Genomic DNA, 21,791 nt, shown 5'->3' on the forward strand with positions numbered 1-21,791 from the left:
CTGGGATTACTAGCTTGAAAGTTATCCATTATGAAGTGTGGCATAGTTTTAAAAACCAAGGCAACAGACATCTACAATAAAGGCTGTATGCATTTCAAAAATAGCAGTAAAATGCTGTATTTATCATACTTGGTGTACGTTTGAACGAAATAAGTGATTTTTTGTGGTTACGTTTTCTTGGTGATGGGCGTTCCATTTCCTTTATTTGTAAATGTGAATGAAAATTAAATAGGGCTGGAAATGTACAGAGCATAAGCAACTGAATTGAGTGGGATACCATTTATCTCTTTTCGCCCTCACAACGCATTGTTCAGTTAATTCCTTGTTCTTTAAACGAAATCTGAAACAAAATTCGACAAATAATTACCGTGGCTATCCGTACTTTCGCTAAGTAAACAATAAAATGGATTTAATTACAAACAGAAATTACAAAAAGGAATCTCGGCTATAATTCAGTAATACTTACCTAAAGTGCGATATATCCTTGGTTTTATTACTCCGATTAGTACAACCATACGCTGAGCTTACGGCTGGCATTCTTGAAAGCGAGAATCTATCTTTTCACTTCTTAAAACTTAGGGAATTAATTTGGCATGCACGATCTCCCTGTCACCTCAACATATGCTCTCGCGCCAATTCGCTTTGTTTTGACAACCGTTAACATGGCTGCCCCTTATCAACTTGCTTCAAGCAGGGAGCGCTGATGTCAGGTATACAGCCCCTCTATGTTATTCTAGCTCGTTGCTCCACTCGCAACGGGAATTTCTTTTCCACGCCACTAGGGTAAGGGTAAGCTGCACCGCACCATTCACAATGTTACCAACATTGGTACTTCATGGGCAATCATAACCTTTTATTAAATCCCAAAATTTGTTTTGAGGATATACTTTCGGAGGAAACGTTTTCTCATCAGCATAACTTCATGTTATACATTTGCCAACCGTAAAACGAGCTTTGTGCCAACATTGTCACATGTTGGTAAACGGCTGGACTATTGCGACATGGAGTTGTTGGTGTTAATGTAGACGTTATGTTTACATTTATCACGTGCAGGTCTTGGTGTGTTTTCAGGTGATTGAGTGTTTTGGTTCTAGATAAGTTTTCTGTGCGTTATTATTAAAACTGATGGATTCTAAATTGTGAGTAAGAGTTCGTCACAAAGCTGCCGGTGTTTGTGTAGTTTAGTTTCAACAAATAGTGTATACGGTTTTGGACAAACTGAAACTACGCCATGAACTATCGTCCATGTATTTAGCACAAGAAAGCAAAGCAAAGTCACCTACGTACAGGCCATGAAGGCCCTTGTAGGAGTGGAAGGTAAAGGCTTCCACCATTGTTAACCTCGGCACATGATGGGGTAGAGTGGTTAGCTCTACGCCTGGCCACTTTTGCCCCTAGAAATTAACCTGGTACTCATTTTTGGTGTAGGCTGAGTGAACCTCAGGGCTATATGCACCTCCGGAAGTGGAAATCTCGTTTCTTAAATTTTACGACTTCCTGACGGGGATTCGAACCCACGCCCTTCCGGGCGAACCGAGCACGCCTTTACCGCCTCGGCCAGGCAGCCCCTATTTAGCACAAGAATTCAGATCATTGTCGGGTCCTGTTAGTTTAGCAGAGTTTATAATAACCAACAACCTAGAGAGGACGTTCACTGAACTGAGTGCTTGAAACTGCTGAAGTTTAATTCTTACAATCCCTATGATGTCTGTCGAAGCAGAAAGATGCTTTTCTACTTTGAATAAAATAAAAACTTTCTTAACCTCCTCAGTCCGTATGTAGCATATGCTCTGCATGTGGTTTTGTCTACTTACAATAAAACAAAATAATTTAAGGAAAAAAGTAGTAATGGTAGGAAAGTCAACTCTGAGTCCTGATGTAGCATATATGCTACACGAATAAAACAGCTTAGCGAAACACACTAATTTTCTATGGTGAATTTTTAAAAATTATTTGAGCAAAATATAACGCATTGAATGCATCAACAGGCTCGGGACTGAAGAGGTTAAGGGACTCTATGGCCCAGGAAAGATTGTCGGCCTTGGCGATGCTTTCTATAGAAAGAGATTTGCTGATGGAAATCGCAGACTTCAATCAACGGGTGACTGACAAGTTTGCATCAATGAAAAAACAGAAGGGCGAATTTTCAGTTCAAGTGAGGTAAGAATAACTGTAATTATACTCTTATTTCCTGTGTTTTAATTGCTGGATATATTTCAGTTTTAATATGAATGCAGTTCATTACATGCGAATACTAGGGATTCTTGTTATTTCTATTAGATTCTCATTTAAATTGCAACATTGAAAATTTTGGTGCAACACCCAGCCTCAGATACGACCAGCCGCCACTGCTGAACAGGGGCTTTGCGGGGGGATGGGAAGTTTGGAAGGGATAGACAAGGAAGAAGGAAGCAGCCGTGGCCTTAAGTTAGGTACCATCCCGGCATTTGCCTTGAGGAGAAGTGGGAAACCACACCTCCAGGATGGCTGAGGAGGGAATCGAACCCCCTTTACTCAGTTGACCTCCCAAGGCTGAGTGGACCCCGTTCCTGCCTTTGTACCACTATTCAAATTTCGTGGCAGAGCCGGAAATCACAGCCTGGCATCCAATCACACCAACCACTCCACGACAGAGGTGGACTACAAAAAAATATATATCATTTATAATTATCAACAAGTAAACGGCCCAATGCATAAAGTGTTCCTGAAAATGCATGCCTGTCGTGATTTGTGAAATCCCCCATACCTGACAGTGAAATCGAGTAAGGTACCCGGAACTGCTTTGCATCTGGACGCTCTGACCTGCAATATATATAAAAGAATATGACCAGTGTTGAAAAACAAGAAAGCGAAAAGCGAGACTCGATCCAGTGATCCAGCGTTTACGGAGCTTGAACGCCAATTACTTGACCGTCGCCATCTCGTGCTCGTGACTACAACGCACCGGTACACATTCGACGCGAAAATTCTCTTGCGATTTTCTCGAAAACGCCTTTCTATTTGCACATTATCTTGTCCTAATAGACTACTAAAAGTGTACAAAGTTTGAAGATACTCCGTGATCCGAACGTTGTGGTCTTCCCTTGTCAAACACGTGTCGTGCGCTACATTGTGCTCTGGTCCTCCGCGAGTACCTGCAGTTGTAAGCGGAGTGGATCGGTGGTGCGCTCTACCGCTACAACCGGATTACTCATCGGTATTACTCGCTCCGCTCCCAGCTCTAGACTCCACTCCCACAGATGTGCATCAGTTCGTGCGTTGGCGGTTGAGCGGGGTGAAGCGGAGGTGCTGAATTGTAGGCAAGGAGATGCGGGAGGTAAGACGTGAGCTGAGCAGAGCCGTGATGAATATTAGGACAGGGAGCATCGGCAGAAGCATTGTTACGCAATTATCTGAGGCGAGTTCCACGTGGCGAGGTTCGTTCTGGTCGCTATTGTCTTGATGGGGTCAATCAACTGCTAAAGCAGTTCTTTAATAATAGGCGACGTATGTAGTTATAATAATGCCACGACATTAACGCAGCAAACTGTTACCAAGGTTAAAAAATGTAGTTGAAAAATGCAAGTTAATAAAAAGCCACATAGTAAACGTTGCCTTGTTTGTGGAGCCGTGTACTGTACAAAACAAACAGTTCAGTTGGTACACACAGGCTCACATTCCCGTTGTCCTAACAGTCAATAATAAAGTTTCCGTTAAAAAACGGAACCTGCATTCTGGCGCCGTTTCCATTCTGCCACTTGATAGTATTGACAAAGTGTGTTTTTATGGGTGCAGTTTGTCGCCGGTGGTGAGTTAATAGAATCGGTGGAATCAGTTAATACTTAAAATTTGTCATGAAACCGTCATTGAAAGACATTTTTGAAGAATTCAATTGAAGATTTGTTTTTGTTGCTGTAAATGTATGCACAATTTTATGTGTTTTATTTCTGGTGAAATTTTGTGATTTTAAAGAATTTTCAGGACTCGCTGAAGAGACAATTACTTACTTAATCATTGAGTGTTAAAAGAAAAGACATTGATATTGGAGATCTCCAGTAACATGTTTGTTGTAACACCATTTTTGTATCACCCTGTAGTTGCCACGTGGAGGCTTCGATCACGAAATCGCTGAGTTTCGCAATCGAAACCTCTAGAATAAATTTCCGACAATACCATATATGGTGCTGTAATGCTATTGGTGAAAATAACATTAATTTGTATCGGTGAAACTTCGGGTCGAATCATAGGTAGCTTCCCTGATTGACTGTTTGAGTATTTCCCAATTTCCGGCCTTTTGGCTCCTCAGAAGGAGCAAGGCTCTGTTCAGCGTCTTTGGTTTTCGTACGTCTTGAATCGGACGCACCTTGTAAGGTGGTCCGCTCAGCGGCTCCAGCTATCCCAGGGTAAGCATGTTTTCTTTTCTCAAGTGTTAAATTAAAATGTAAATTCATTTGTTCGGAGTTTACCTTAGACCCTAGTTTTCACCGTTTTGATTTTGTAACGCCTTAGTTTGTCAGCTAGGCATATACTTTGTTTTGGAGGCAATTTCTTTTATTAACCTTTTGTGTAAATGTAAACTTTATTTTTTCTTCCGAGTTGCCTCTAGTAATTCCGCGTCAATTTAGTGCACACCTATTTTGCTATGCGTCCCTTACTGATGTGTATTAGAAGAGAACTGCCCCTCTAATAGGCCTCTGCGCTAAATTTAATTTTCGTTGTTTCCTTTCCTTGCAACATTTTTAAACTTGCCTTGTATGATGTTTGTAAGTATGTCATATTCCCCTTTAAATTTTCATTGTAAATTTCAACATCGAAATTATGCTCACTTATTTAAATGTAATTGTAATTTTGTGTAAATATTCACTTTTCTGAAGGAACACTGATAGGAACCTCGTGGTTCGATTTAACATTTCTCTTAATTGATGATGTTCTTTATACCTTATTTAAATTCTATATGTTGAGTAAAGTCAGACAAAAGGGTTAATGTTCTCACGTTTCTTTCCCTACAACGTCACGTAAGATCTCGTCGTCTGTTGGGTTTCCCGGGCTGCTTCCCATATACCGGTATCCTTTCTCTAGTTGTCATGTTGGTTATCATGCGAAGCCACGTATTGTCAAAATTAAAATATTTTCCTAGTATATCATCGGCTGACGTTGTTCTTTCAGGTTTGTTATTTTGGATTATTAAATCATTTACTTGTTATATATGTACCTTGTATTATGTGCTCTCTTCTGTAAAAAAAAGTGGGGGTTACAGAATTGCTTTTAGATTTTGGTGACTATTACTTCTTATCGATGGTATTGTGATGCCGCGCGTATTGTGAGTAGAGTTGCTTTAAGTGTGTGGTATTTGTTGGTTTATTTATATAGTTATATGCAAACTAAAAGTACAATGAGTACGCTTAGTAATATTAAATAGTGTACAGACTTTTATTTATTTATTTCCTCGGATCTTACAGTAATTAAACCTTCCAAGGAACACATTAACTCCATCCTAAGCTATTGTGCCATTTCACTGTTACCTAAAGGTACGACCGGAACAAAAATGGAGTCTGAACTGTCAAGAACGACGAATATTTAAACGTCAGACACTACCACAAGCCAAGATGGTAATATTTTCGTCAAGCGCTCGGAAAAGGATCGAAACATAGAAGGCAGTGGAAAAAGGAACGAAGTAAGGAGATTGTTACGAGCTATTATTAAGAAATTAAAAAAACTGCATTCACTTAACTTGCGTACAAGAGAAGCAACATAATTGATCGCCAAAGGAAGATATCAGCGTATCAGTATTTCATACTAAAGACAAGAGGAAAGTTTCATTGACGGCTACACTCCACAATTTTAGCAAGAAATATCATTTCGCTCCGCGAAATTAAAGAACTCCAAAAATGAATACAGAAGTTGCAACGGTGATACGTCACGACATTCCTTAGACGACGTATTAACCGATACTTCCAATTTTAGATAACTAAAGGATTGGAATTTCGACAAGAATATTGAGAAGGGATATGTAAAACACAATTTACTCATTTTGAGTATAATAATCAATTTCACCTATCCCAGACTGTTAATTATCTCTAGCATCAACTCTCACAAGAAAGACATTCATTCTACATAAGCAGGCAATAACAGAACATAGCCCTAAGATGACGATGTTGACTAAAATCACATATTATTCTGTTCCAATTGCTCAAGCCATGATCAAGATGTTCTAAGAAGACGGAAGGCGAGATTACCCAGATGAACGCATCGTAGGATGACGTTGCCAGCCCCAGGATGATCAGAAACCAGATGAGACGTTCCCGAGCATTCCCAAATACCTAGGGAAACGAAAGGAGATATGTCTGCATGTCCAGTCACCCGGACATGAGTTGACTACAGGAGTTGCTGAATAAAGATAAGTCTGTTTTAAATTCAATGTACAAGTAAGAAATTATTCATTTTTCCTTTTATTAAAGTGTTAAACTAGGTAACTAATATGAGTGCGATGACGAAATACGAGCAATGGATTACAAGTTAGGTTAAAGGATGTTAGGTAATCTTCAGACCTGAAACGTCAAATCCATATGTAGGAAACAGTCATTCAGTGATAAGAAAGCCTTCGTTCGTAACGCTGTCAATATATAGTGTGAGAGAAGGTTAGTTTTTTTAATGTATTGGTGAGTTTTATACGACGTCAGAATGGAAGTTAGGCATGTGTGAGAAGTTATATGACTGAAGAATTGTAAGATAGAGATCGTATATATGAAGTGCTTGCTATATAAATAAATGTGGTAGTATTATTTTTGGAATTATGAAGGAATCAAAGCTATAACTGAATAAGTAATTTCACGAACCATGATAAAGTTAAGAGATATGTCGAATTAGAATATGATGAGATATATATATGTGGTAATTTGAAGTGTAATATTTATTTAAAATGTGAAATAATGATTATTTAATGAAAGTGATGATGTTAGATTGTAATTAACGTTGGTAGTAGTTGTTATTCTTCGCGAATATAATCATGGTCATGTTGTTGTGGACATAATATTCCAGGTTGAGCATTATGAAGTGATTAGTGGGCTTATTCTATTTTCATTTGATTATTTACCCATGAGTAAGTGCAGAGTAGGCTCATACCTCCACGCAGTTTGTCTCCTGATAGTAAGTCATAAGTGTACAAAGTTTGGTTGAGATCACTCCCATATCTCTATACATATATTCTGCGATGCTAGTCAAACCGCATGTGCAGCAGTTATATTCTTTCGAGTACAGAGGATTGATAACGTGGATGAAGTAGTACTAGTAGACAATGACAACCACAAGAGACTGAATTGGCCGTTGGCAAGAGTGATGGAAGTTAACCCTGGCAAAGGTGGTGTTGTGAGACTTGTTCGTCTGAAGACTGAAAGAGGGGTACTCGTGAGACCGGTGCAAAAGGTGACATCTGCAGAAGACCACTTCTTCAGACAATTTAAGCTGTGTGAAAAGAAAGTGACCGAAGGACAATTAAATCATCGACCGATAGCTCCAAACTGAAAACTAGTAGTGGGAGACTGGTGATTAAACCCAAAAGATTTGAGGATTGAGTGATATTTTTTCACAAGTGTTCATTTATTCTATGTGATATTTACCTCAAGTGTTTTTTTAGTTCCAAAAGAGACAAGAAAGGGGAGAGGTGATCTTGCTGTTTTGTATTGTGTATAGTAAATTCAGTTTTGTGTTGTCATGTGGATAAATGATGTGTTGAGTTGTTCCCACAACTCAAGATGGGAGGATGTTGAGTTAGTAACATATTTGAAATTAAATTTAATATGATGGGGTTGGCAGTAAAGAGAGATGTCTGGGTTAGAGAGTGTGTGTGGGTGTTGAAAAAAATGTGAATGGCTGACATATAGAAGTGCTTGTTTTTTCTTCTGAATAAATAGTAAAAATATATGACTTCAGCGGGGTGTTTTATGATTTTTAATTGGTGAACCTAACACAAGGATTCCCCCTCTTGATTATGAAACTATACGGATATCTACAAATATTTACAACAGATTATTATTATTAATATTATTGTTACATCCATTTAGGAAGGTTCAGCTTGTGGCGGTAACATAATGGGTTGACTCAGCCTAAGCAAGGAGATCCCTTTATTATGAAACTATACAGATATTTACAACAAATTGTTTATTATTATTATTATTATTATTATTATTATTATTATTATTATTATTATTATTATTATTATTATTATTATTATTATTATTACTCCGCACTCTATCACAAGGGACTAACTCCAACAAATATACATCGAAAGGAATTTATCTCAATAAATCAATCAATCTATCAATCAATCAATCAATCAATCAATCAATCACTACTGATCTGCATTTAGGGCAGTCGCCCAGGTGGCAGATTCCCTATCTGTTGTTTTCCTAGGCTTTTCGTAAATGATTTCAATGACAATCAGACATCTTTAATAGTAAATTTAATAGCATTTATAACTAGACAATTAGTGTACATGGGCACATGCGAGGCACTTACCGTTGTATTGAAATTCCTGTTTCTTCGTTCTTCTTTCTTCGTGAATAGGATAAACCACCCCTAAACACTACGCAGGTATTCATCATTCTACCACACAGTAGTTAGCCGAAAATAAAAGTGAAATTTGCATAAAAACAACATAGGGTAAACCAAAACTGCACGTACCGTGACACAGTAACATGTATGTTTACATGGAATACGTAGTGACACAAGATGACGGCGGCCGATTTTACCCTACTTCACTGGCACCAATGCTACGAGGTTCAGCCAGTCTATTTACGATATGTTGAGACACTACCTCCTCGATCGAGCAGGCAGTGGTCTGTGATATTGACGGAGATGATCGTAGCCAACTTTCGAATCGAATTTAATGAAATCAATAACCACATTTATTTTCCTGACTTGCCATTAACAACAACGGTGGTGGCATGTGGTAAATTGTGAAAAAAATTTGTAATTCTGACTCTGTGCTCAATTATATTTGGAATATGTTGGGTAGTGTTTGTTTGTGAGGTTAGAATGATTATGTTGTGATATATCCCTACGATTTTTCATACGGTAAAAAAAAAAATATCTTTGAACGTTTTGGCTTCATAATACGTATATTCCCGTGACGAATATGTATATCATTATGATTACGCGATATTCGTAGTAGTTCTGGTATAAATGATATTTGGAAGTTGCTTTTGTTTATTGCAATACGACGGTGCAAATATTTTCTTGTTGACGGCTAGGCTGTTACGAATTTTTCTATTTCTTCATTCGCAGTATTTGTCGTACAATCTTGTTTCATTGCAGGAGGCTAGGGTTTCAAACGTATTAATTTGTAGCCCGTCTGTTTAGAATTGAGAGGTTTCAGGTTGCTGTTGAATTCTTAAGTTAGGTACTCATGTTTGATCCCACGTTTGTAGTCTGCCTGGTGGCCACGATCGTTAAGGCGTCAAGTTTATATAGTGGTTATTCGTTTCGAGTCCTGTTGGTGGAGAAATAAAACCACCATCAGATTGGGGCCATCAGGATAGGAGAGGTGGTGGTATAAATTTTCTAATTGATTGCGTGTCAAAAGCCTGGATTCAGTTCCAAACATATCCGTCACATGGAGTCAGGACATATGACGCCGGTGATGGTGATTCGTCCGTCGGATGGAGACATTACCTTTGAGCAAAGCCCTTGGTGTTATTAGACAGGTTTCACCCTCCCTACCTCATCTTCATGCAACATCCAGGCATTGCATTTTACTCTAAAAGCCATTTTCATTTTTTGCCCGTATTGATGGATGTAACTCACTTTTTACAATCTTTGTTTTTGTAACTTGATGTTTTATTCCACCTAATCAATACAGATATTTTTTACAAATAGGGCTAGTTTTGACCGTATGACTCAGTCATCTTCAGCTATTCCTGTACACAAGTTAAACTAAAATACGTTCGCAGTCATTAAGTAAAATGGGATTTGTAAACCCTGAGCTAAAAGTATAAATACATTGTGAAACACTTTAGTCCACGTTAAAATTCTTGAATTTTCACCTAACTCTTGCCTTTTGGATGAGGACAAATGTAAACTCACTTTAAGAACATCGAGATAGCCTTCAAATAATCTGTCATTTTGGCTATTTAGTTGTTTTATGAACTACATACATCAGATTCATACAATGGATCATCATTAGACAGTAATATACATGTTACTCTCGTAAGACTTGATGTGTTCCAGATGACATAATTTCTTCAAGGCCCAATTTAAACTATTTGTTTTTGAATGTTTTAGCAACCATTATCAGATCAGATTGTTTGCCTATAATTTGTACATAATCTTTTGATGATTTTAAAACTTTGTTTGATGCAACCCATACATAATTGGAACATTCCTATCAGGTTTTTAAATTAGTCTATTCTCATTGTTTCAGAAGAAAAGTATCAAGTGAAAAGTTAAGAATTTTAATGTGGACTAAAGTGTTTCACAACGCACAGGGATATTATTTTATCAATTCAGGGGATTCTCACTCGCCCGGTCGCCTGCGCTGTTTTAAGAGTCCCTCATAGATAAAAGTCGCATGGTGATAAGTCTAGGTTTCTTATTGTATTGCCGCTAGGCACGGGTCTGTTTGGAAATTTCTTGCGGAATTCGCGTGGTGTTTTTGCACAAGATATCCTGTACTTTTTGAAGGTATTATGTGTATACACATACGTAATGAAAATGACATTGGAACAACGTACCGAACACGTGAACACTTGACTAAACTGAACCTTATGCTGATAGAGACGAGAATTATAGGCACTAAAAACAGTTAAAATAGGCAGGCATATAGGCTCTTAAATTAGCCAAAATAGGTGTTTAAATAGGCACTAACATGTGAAAGAGGCAACAAAATAGGCATGAAAAAATTACGTATAATTTAATAACACGCTTAATTACTATAAAAGGAATTTACAAGCAACGTTTCAATGTTTTCCAGTAACAATCTTGTTCTCCTCTCATGCATAATGTTTTTGTACTGAGAGAAAGATCTCTCAACATCACATGAAGTGATTGGACAAAACTGAAATCACTGCCTTCCCAGAGGTTCGGTCAAAACTTCCTCTGAATTCTTCCACAATCCTAAATGACTCCACCAGGGGCATGCCACTCTTCTCCAACTCGGTGATTGCTCCCGGCAGCTTGTTGAAATTTGAAGATGCCCCGGTTTATGCAAGAGCATATTAGCTCCCAACATTGCAGTGCACAGGTCTGAAGAAAATGGTTGTTGGTCGCTGCCCAAAGTGTATTGGTAGAAAGGCTGCGTTGATACAGATTTCTGTACTCGTATCAGATGCATCGCAGTATTTCTAAGCTGGTCTATGTGGTATTTTTCTCACATTTGACCTGAAAAATAATAAAATTGACATAAATTACATTGTCCCTATATCCTAAATTTCTACAGTTGAGCTGATTGGCAATAATACTTAGTATATATCATGCATTTGTTTCATAAAAAAAAGACTATTAGAGATTATGTTTCTAGAAGTACAAAACTTTAAAGTAGGAACAAGGGAATTAGTAATTGACATGGAAATATGTCCTCAAGGATTTTCAGTTATAATTTGACAGTATCGTGTTGAGTTCACCGGGTGAAAAATATAATAAAAAAAGACGTGAAACGATAACCAGAGTAGCGTAAAGGAGAGATCCGTCTTTTCTCCATGCTAAGGACCCACCAAGTTGGCCCTAGCAGTATTCTTGCTTATATAGAAGAATGAAAACTGAGGCACTATAAATATCAGATTTGTGTACATTTTATTTGTTTCTATTCGCCAGCTTTAGTCAGCCAGGTCAGCTGTCATGAAGACTATTTTCTGTTGCCTGGAATAGATCCTGCATCATGTGTGACCACAAGGCCGCCACCCTCGTTGAAAATTAAAAACAGCATAATTTGAAATTGTCGTGACATGCGCCCAAAAAACTTATTTTTGTCACAATTTAACAAGACTCTAGAGGGAATGTTAGAGGCTTGTTAACCTGGGAGCTTACACCCCTCAGACTCCTTTTGCTTTCCCATCCCAAACACAACGGTTACTAACCGGTCCTCACCAATCCAGACCAATAGTCTTTTCACTGGCCTGGTCTTGTAAAGATAGTCTTGGCAACCTTGTAAAACACGCTGTGGCATCATCATAACCAGGCTACATTGGATCTGCAACCTGTGTTTCGCAAAGGCTTGGCGGAAGTGTAATAGAATTCACGATTTTTAAAAGAAGTTTTTAAAATTGCATTTAAGTTGTAAATCTCTATTTTCACAGGAAATTAATCACAGTTCAAAATACCGATTTAATTTTCATCCATTCTGTGACAAGAGACCACCGGCATTCTAACTCCTTGTTCAGTAATTTAATGATTATTTACATTTTAGCAATATAAATTATTGAAAGTTCACAACTAATACAGCATTGCAACAGAACTACTTGCCACAATACATAAATTAATAGGCCTATATATGCTACAATGAAATGCGATCATAGTCTTTACTCACAAAAAAATAAAAGGAACAAACAAACTTACCACCTTACAGCAACCTTGACAGATCCGTAGTGAAATTGGGATCCCCTGTGATCCACTGCTTCAGCCGGTAGGACTTCGACGATTTTTCTTTGGGCATTGCCGCAAACACACTTCTTCTTCTTCTCCCACTTCACAATAAATCACAACACGTTCTGAACATAAAGTGTATGCGTAGAACAGTTCGCATCGAAAGGGAGGTACAGGGCATATGGGTTGTGCAACATACTAGTTCGACGTTGACTGGTTCTCGCATATGTCTTAGGAGGTTGGAGGGGTTGAAGGCTTCGAGGTCAAATTGTTCCTTGTTTCTCCTGATGGAAATTACCCTAGAACTATTTCTGGTGACTTCTGAGAATTCCCATTTTTGTTCGTGGGGTAAACAGATATTGAGAAAAAAGAAGATAATTCTGTCGAGCACACTACCTACAATATAATGGACTGGAAGAAATCGGACGTTTTAAAATACAGTCAAAAGACATCAAATTTGCAATTATACTCCAAATCACAAACCCCTAAAATAGGCATTTATAGGCACAATAAAATCCACAAAATATGGCTAAAAAGACCCTAAAACGGATTTATATCTCAAAAGCCTACGTTTCGGAACGCAGGAATAAAATAGGCAAATAGGCAAATTCCCGTCTCTACTGATAAAGCTCTCAGCATACTGCATAGGAGAGGAGCTTGTACCAAGAAGCGCATAATGTCAAAGTGCTTGACAGGAGACAGGCTTGTAGCGCAGGCAACCGGGTGAGTGAGAATCCCCCCAAATAGATAAAATGTTCCTCTATTTATACTTTTAGCTCAGGGTTTACAAACCCTATTTTATTTAATGATTGTGTCCTTATTTTAGTTTAAAACTTGTGTAAATGAATAGCTGAAGATGACAGAGTCATACGGTCGAAACTAGTCCTATTCATAAAAAATATATGTATTTATTAGGTGGAATAAAACATCAAGTTACAAACCAAGGTTATAAAATGTGGGATGTTACGTAGACTTTAAAATCTTGAATATCTCGTGTTCATTTAAAGCATAATATGTTGACTCCTAATTTAAAGAATGTAATAGCCTTTTATTACTAGATGTGATTGCTTATGTGTTTGGTCAATGCATAACTTTGTGCAGTTCGTATGTTTTATATTTTATTTTACTGTCACTGTCACCTACTGTAACTCACACTCACTCAGTAATATATTCACCTCCACTCTCTATGACCTTCTGCCAACGTTCAGGTAGCAGTTGAATGCCTCGCCTGTAGAACTGTTTTGGTTTTGACTGGAAGAAATCTGTTAGCCATTGGTCAAGAGAAGCTTCTTCAGGAAACACTTGCCCCTGAACGTGGTTAGAAAGAGAGTGGAAAAGATGGAAATCTGAGGGTGCAAGGTCAGGGTAATATGGAGGATGAGGAAGAGGTTCCCAGCCAAGTTCAGCTATCACACCTTTGGTCAATCGCGCTGTATGTGGACGAGCGTTACCATGGAGCAATAAGACTGGTTGTTGTCTTTGTCTTTTGTTGTCAATAGCAACGGCAAGCCGCCTTAGCTGGTCACTATACACAGCAGAGGTAATCGTTACTTTTTTGGAAGAAGTTCATGGTGAAGAATGCCATCTTTGTTCCACCAAACACACGACATGATTTTCTGTGGATGGGCACTATGCTTGACATGGGGAGTTTAATTTTTTTGATGGGCTGAGCCACTCTTTCCTCTTCTTCATGTTGTCATACAGGTACCATTTTTCATCAACAGTGACAATGTTCGAAAAGAATGACTCGTGCCTATCACAAGCCAACCGGTGCCGGGCAAGTAATGGCGAACAGATGTTTACTCATTGATTTTTGTTACTGTCACTTAGCACGTGTGGTACCCATATACCCAATTTCTGTACCTTACCCATCGAATGCAAATGGTGTACAATAGTTGACTGATCACGTTCAAAAACTTGCGTCATTTCCCACATTGTTTGACGAGGATTCTCATGAAGCACTCATTCAAGTGATTTTTGCCAAAATCTGAAGGTTTTTCACAATGTGGATCATCAGACATGTCAAACCGTCCTGCTTGAAAGCAGGAAAACCATTTTTGTGCTCTTCTTTCAGCAATTGCTTCATTCCCGTACACTTCACAAATTGTTCTCGGAGCTCCTGCTGCACTGGAATCCTCGGTTAAACTCAAAAGGTAAAATGTGTCGGAAATGCTCACTTTTCTCAACTTGACATTCCATTTCTGTCTGAAATATACACAAGTTTTTGATGGACCGCAGACAGTAATTAAATTTTTCTGCAACACTGGCACAACTTACAATTTTTCACTATTGATGAACAGAATGTGCTATCGACTGCCATGCTCCAGGTGCAAATTGCGAAGCGCCAGTATTGCAGCCAATGTAAACAACAAAGCAGAGAATGCAACAGCGGTACTTCTGCCATTTGTTGGTGGAATATTGAACTGCAAGATATGCTGGTGTTTTTGACGGAAAGTAGACTACTCTGTAATGCTGGAGAGTGCATTAACTCCAGATTTGTATTTTTTGAGTTGTGCCACTATTGCAGCCCATGAGCAATATATTCCGCAGAGTGCAATAGCAGTTGCCTATATTGGAATTTGTAGGAGGAAGTGTATGGTTTATGTTGTATACTGAACTTGTAAGTAAAGGCTGTTCTAACCAGGATAACTATTCCTTTGCCCTGTCTTTGGTTTCTCGAGTAGATTTATTGATAGCCTGGGCTCTACTTTATTAGAAAATCCTAGCTTCTGTGGATTAATTGAGCTTGTAAAAAATTGAGTGGTTGGTTGTGGGGGGTTGTCTGTGTTAGGCTTATATTTTATTTGATGAAATTCACTGTTAGTAGTCAAACTGAATTTATAAGTTGTTCTCAAAATCAGATCAGTCACCACAGATCTGCATTTAGGGCAGTCATCCAGCTGGTAGATTTCCTGTCTGTTGTTTAGTTATAAAATTGCAAAAATTTGGAAATATATTGGTAAATTATTTCAATCCCCAACTCCTCTTCCTATATAAACAAATATTTACCCCAATTTGTCCTCTTGAATTCCAACTCTATCTTCGTATTATGATCTTTCCTACTTTTAAAAACACTAGTCAAACTTATTTGTCTACTAATTTCAATCCACGCCATCTCTCCATTTGACAAGTGTTATGGTACTTTTAGGAGAACTCCACGGTTACAATACAAATATTTGTAACATACCACTCAGTTGAGCAGGTCGTCTCCTTTCTCTTAAGTCTTCACAGCTGAAACCTTGTAACATTACTCTTTTGTTGGAAATCACCCAGAAGAAATTGAGCTGCTTTTTCTTCGGATTTTTTTCCTATTCTCGAATCAAGTAATCCTGGTGAGGGTCCCATACACTGGAACTATACTCTTAGTTGGTGTCTTGCCAGAGAATTATATGCCCTTTCCAATTCATACTATAACCCTTAAATACACTCATAACCATGTGTACCCTTTATTTACAATACTGTTTACGTTATTACCCCAATGAAGATCTTTCCTTATATTAACACCTGAAAGAGAGGGCATTAATTACTTTAGAAAAATGCCTTTCACACTTTTTTCCTTTCCTACTGTACTGGTATATCTTGAACAGAATTAATTACTGTAATTGTGTTCCCAGCTCTCTTTTAAATGCCAACATTGTACAACTTGGAGTGTGAATTAACTTTTTTTTTTTTTCCAACCTTCAGAAGTCTGAGGAGGAAATGTATGGTTCATGTTATATACTGAACTTGTAAGTAAAGGTTGTTCTTAAACATTGGCTTATGTGACTGCTTATAACTGGTGTATGAAAATTAAATGTTAAAATCTCAAGATATTAAGCACAAATAGGTGTTGATTTTGAACCCACATAGATTAACCCCATAGAAGCTAGACATAGATCAGTGCCTGTAACAATACAGGCTGCCCTTGTCAAGCTTGTTATTGATAATCAGCTGATGCAAGTACAGGTGAATAAGACAATTGAAATGAGCTTCAGACATCTGACGGTAGACAGCACCTCAGTCGAAAGCGAGAAATTGCTGAAAATCAGTCTAGTCAACCCTATATATCGGTGTCAAGCTCCGGGTAGTTACCTATTGCTAACATAGAGGTGGTAGCATGCAAGTCAAAGTACCAGGTGATTTATACTCCGCGCTATCCTTCTGACCCCAACTTGTCAGGTTCAATCCGGGCTCAGTCTGGTAGTATTTGAAGGTGCTCAGATACGTCAGCCTTGTGTCGGTAGATTTACTGGCACGTAAAAGAACTTGTGCAGGCCTAAATTTTGGCACCTCTGCGGCTCCAAAAACTGTAAAATTAGTTAGTGGGAGCTAAAGCCAATATAATTATTATGGTTTATACCCCTGGGTAATTTATCTCTCGCGTAGCTGCCAACGACTTTACCAGCAGATGGTTGAACCATCCCTTAATTGAACAAAAATAACGTGTATGGAAAGCTGAAACAGCAAACTACAGGAATAAAAAGAGGATAATGGTTGAAATGAAATTGGAACTATGCTCAGAATGTCACCGTATGAAATTAAGCAAATGATTCATAAACTGAGGTCCGAGTTCATGAATTAAAATGAAGAGAACAAAAAAAAAAAAAGGGTAATTAACAGAAAAGATACATGCACAACACAGTGGAATATTTATGATTTAGCTTTCATGACCACATTGTACTTGAAATAGTCCTGTAGCTGATTAGGTTGTTTCGAGTATGTGTAGAAGAAATGTTAAGTACATAATTGGAATCAAAGTAACTTCCTGACATTCATAAAATATTTTTGTAGACAGCTTGGTGTTCCATGTACAGCTCTTGGAGCAAATTATTGACTACTATGTATAATGATTTAAAATCCATTCTCTCACGCAGCATTTCCTTTTCACCCTTTCAAGTCTTTCTCTTCCTTGCCGTAGTCAAAGAAATGATAAGCAAGCTGCAGATAGCACTTCCATTATAAGACAACATTCTCTTGGAATCACATTCAACAACTGACCAGAAAAGTTGCATGTGCGTAAAATTGAGCCATAAACACTCAATGCAATGTTGCTTTGTGCGCGCCATTTTTCGAGTGGCGTGACAAGGAAAGAATGTCACCTTGTGTATTGTGTGTGAACCGTATGTCCCACATTTGTTGGGCAATAGAGAAGTTACATGCAATTTAAATTGCATTGCGGACAACAACTTTAAGGATTACATTATCTACAGTTTAAGTGTTCCTGTTAGGGGTTGGCGTATTTCTCTACGTGATTCATTCACAATTCCACTTTCTTAAAAAGGTTACTGAGAGGCTGCTTTGATGACATTCCGGAAACCTAACTGAAAACATCTCTCTCACTTGCTGCATGAAATTCTCACCAAAGTAATATTTCTTTTTACCTTTTCTTTCACACTGTAATAACTCATTTTGATTTTGTTATTAACCAAAAGCATTAATAGCAGAAAAATGTTGTAAGATTTTTCATCTCATGGACTTCATTGTTGTTGTTTTTTACATAGTTATGCTGCTTTACCATGATCTAAAGAATTAATAGAATTTGTAACATTTCTGATTTTCTCCAATAGTAAATAAAAATAAAAATTTGTTATTATTGTATTGTAAATCATTTTTGAACACTGAAAATAATGGACTTATAACATTTTTATTTGGAATTAACAGGGAGAGAGTATTTGAGAAAAACCAATTTACCTTAGATTCTGATGTCCAGTATTTTGATTTCCACACTGCGTATATATTGTTGCAACAGTAAAGTGACTTGAATGTACGTGAAAAGTTTTGTACTCCATGTCATGCAAGGGGTTGCTGTCTGCCTTCATTTTACACACATTCCTGGCATCTGTTTATTCAATTAGGTATCTATTATGTATCATAATTCCCTTTGAGAAATTAAATTGATCTTTTGCCAGACGTTATCTTTCAGATTATCTAAAGTATGTACATTTGTGTTATAAACATTATCTTCTAGTGTCCACCAAAGATACTAATCGCTGGGGATTAAACTGGGGGGAGCATGCATGCCGTATGTTTTAGCTGCTAACTCTTTATCATTTAACACCTGGTAAGCCTGCCTGGTAGCCATGATCATTAAGGCGTCAAATCTTCGAGGTCTGTCACTGTGGTTAGATGATTAAAAAAAAAAAAATTAACCATCAGAATGTTGGCTAACAAGTTAAGAGAGACGGTGGTATACAATTTTTAATCACTGGATTGTGTGCTAAAAACCTTGACTCAGTTACAAACCTCTCTGCTGCATTCATATGGAATGAGGGCATAGGCCTATAACACCACTGATAGCGACGATCGGTGGACAAGGATGTGAAGTCGTGAGCAGATCTCTTGGTGTTATTCAACAGGAATAGGTTATTGCCAACACCAGCTTTTACCCCCTCCCTACCTCATCATCATCATCATCATCATCATCCATGGGTGTCAAATAGGAAGACCCACACTAATCTCCAGAGGCCACACGATATCAATCAAAACACCTGGTGAATTGCCTGCAAAAAAAAATCTTGCTCCATATGAGCCCTTGCAGAACCCTTTTGTAAAGAGCCGATTATTTTTCCTTTTTCTCTTCATCACAGACTTCACTCTTGGATTGGACAGATGTTGTTCCCTTCCCTTCAAGCAACACAGACTATGCAGCATGAGGCTCACTCCCTCACTGTTAATTTAGCAAAAAAAGAAAAAAGAATTGTAAAATGTTTTGCATATGAAGTATATTCAACTGGGCTGCATATTCCATCATTACACTTTGCAGACCACAGTTCTATTTTCTGATCATGAAGTAGATTCTCATGGAGCAGATTGGGTTCATCAGTAATTTAGTGTCAGCAGTTTAGCAAAATTAACATAACCATGTAAGTGAGGTTTGTGAGGCTTAGAATACACTGCGGTATATCCTGTCTGGTATAAGACATGACTGAAAGGAGCGACCTCGGTATGACTGGTTTGTGGCATGGATTTAGTGAATTGGACCCCCTGTGGTTGAAAGGGGGAGAAAAAATTTACAAGTGATCCCTGCCTGTTGTAAAAAAAGGTGACAAAGGGTTGTGGGGCCATCACTCCCCTCTTGGGGGTCTGACCCATTCAAAATTTAATGTGCATGCTGCTTGAGGAGTGGCCTCTTACGTGTATGCCCAAAAGTGTGGATGGTATCCACATCCTATCAGGTAGGAGCGTCAGGTACTTAGGCAGTAGTATCTGCCTGAAAGCACAGGTCCCTACACAGTCAAATGAGTGAGGTGGAACTGCTCTGTATACATTATGGGGTTACATACCCATACGTATTGTTTGAAACATCGGAACCCAGGTGGTGCCTTTCAAGCCAGGCAGATATTGCCTTGGCTGCATGCCGGCTACAGAGATAGCCCGTGATTGGAATGGGTGGCATTCAGGCATAGCAGCAAAACGTTCAAAGCCTGTCCAGGGTAGTTTACCACCACGTCTTTAACATTTGAGCCCCTCAATGGAGGCAGAGACCAAGATCCTAGGAACAAGCGCAGTGTAAAATATTGGGATCCAACTTTCCTGGATTCCTCATTGCTACCCGAACTAATGGGAATGACTTCAAGTTGGGCAAGTCCGTCTTTTCCAATAGGCACATTGAATGTGTCTGCAGCAAAATTGATGATCTTAAAAAGATGCACATTGGTAGTTTGTTGATGAAGACATGAACAATCAGCTCAGGCTGATTGGTTCCTTAAGTGCGACTGTTTGGAGAAAATCCCATCACAGTGGAGGACTACCAACTCTTTGAATCAATTTTGTGGAGTGATCTGACAGTGAGCTGATGGAAGACATAAAGAACCATGGGGTAACATGCCAGGCGCATTTCACGCAAAGTCATCGGCAAAGACTTTGCCACCTTTGCCTTAGTCGATAATAAGCTGCATAATTAGTCGCACAGCTGTGAACTTGTATTCAGGAGAAAGTGGATTCAAACCCCACTGTCGGCAATCCTCAAGATGGTTTTCCATGGTTTCCCATCTTCACACCAGGCAAATGTTGGGGCTGTATCTTAATTAAGGCAATGGCCACTTCCTTCCCACTCCTAGCCCTTTCCTACTCCATCGTCACCATAAGACCTATATGTGCCAGTGCGACGTAAAGCAAATTGTATCAGAGAAAATCAAGGTAATAAACTATTGTGACATAAGGTCATACATTCCACCTCCGATATTGTGCTATAATTGCCAGAATTTTGGACAGATGTTATCTCGCAGTTCGAACAAACCTACGTGTGCAACTTACAGTAGGGAAGCTCGTAGCACGAGCAGTGCACTCCTCTGAATAGGAAAACTGCCTTGGTCTTCTTTCTCCTCAAGATAGAAACTGTTCTGTTTGTCTCAATGAGATGAGGATCCAGGATGGTCTTTCATACCAGGAAGTGTACTATAAGTTCAGTTCCATGAATACTCCGGCAAAGAAATTAGATTTTAGCATTATCACAAACTTGTCAAGCTCATCGTTTGTTCTAGGTACAACATCAAGGATCGCTACACCCAAAGCAGCTGTTTCTACTGTGATCAAGTTTGTTGTTGCTAATTCTCCCTCCCCTAAGAGGTCGGCAAAAGCCTCTCCTAAGCCAGCTGAGACGGCTTCATCAACCAATTTAAAGTAATAAACTTCATGGTTGGGTTCCGTATTGAGTTAAGACTTAACTTAAAACATGAGTACAAAATTTTATTGTTCCACCTTCTCAATACTTAAAATCATTTAACGTTTATCAAAACATTACAGTATAATAATAACAACAGGTACTAGTTTCGGTCCGTTTTTTTTTTTTTTGACCATCATCAGCCTAGCCAAAATTACAAGCAAAAGACATAATCTAAAAATGAAGTGATGTGGATGAACAAGGGGTGGTGATGGAATGACATACAAAAGTAAAAACCTTATGCATGTGTTACAATAAATATACCAGAATATGTTAAAAATTAACGGATGAATAAAAGCATTACTTTTGTCATCATCAACCAAGGTTAGGGATACTCCTACCAGCCTGTCTAATTCAGAACAGAAGGTTGGGAAGAAGGGAGTTCTGCCTAAGTGCCCATCAAGGAGAAATCATGCCCACCATATAGAGGGTATGTGTCGATGCCAGCTGGAGCATCCGCTGCTGAACCAGTTGTGTTTTCCTCATAGGAGATCTGCGTCTTGGATGTCTCCCGGGACCCTTTAACTCATCAAGTGATGAAGTGATGAAGATCGAGGGTTCTCCTCCACTCCTAGATGGAGATGGAAGCAGCATTTAT

Source organism: Anabrus simplex, chromosome 1 (assembly GCF_040414725.1).
Source record: "Anabrus simplex isolate iqAnaSimp1 chromosome 1, ASM4041472v1, whole genome shotgun sequence".
NCBI lineage: Eukaryota > Metazoa > Arthropoda > Insecta > Orthoptera > Tettigoniidae > Anabrus > Anabrus simplex.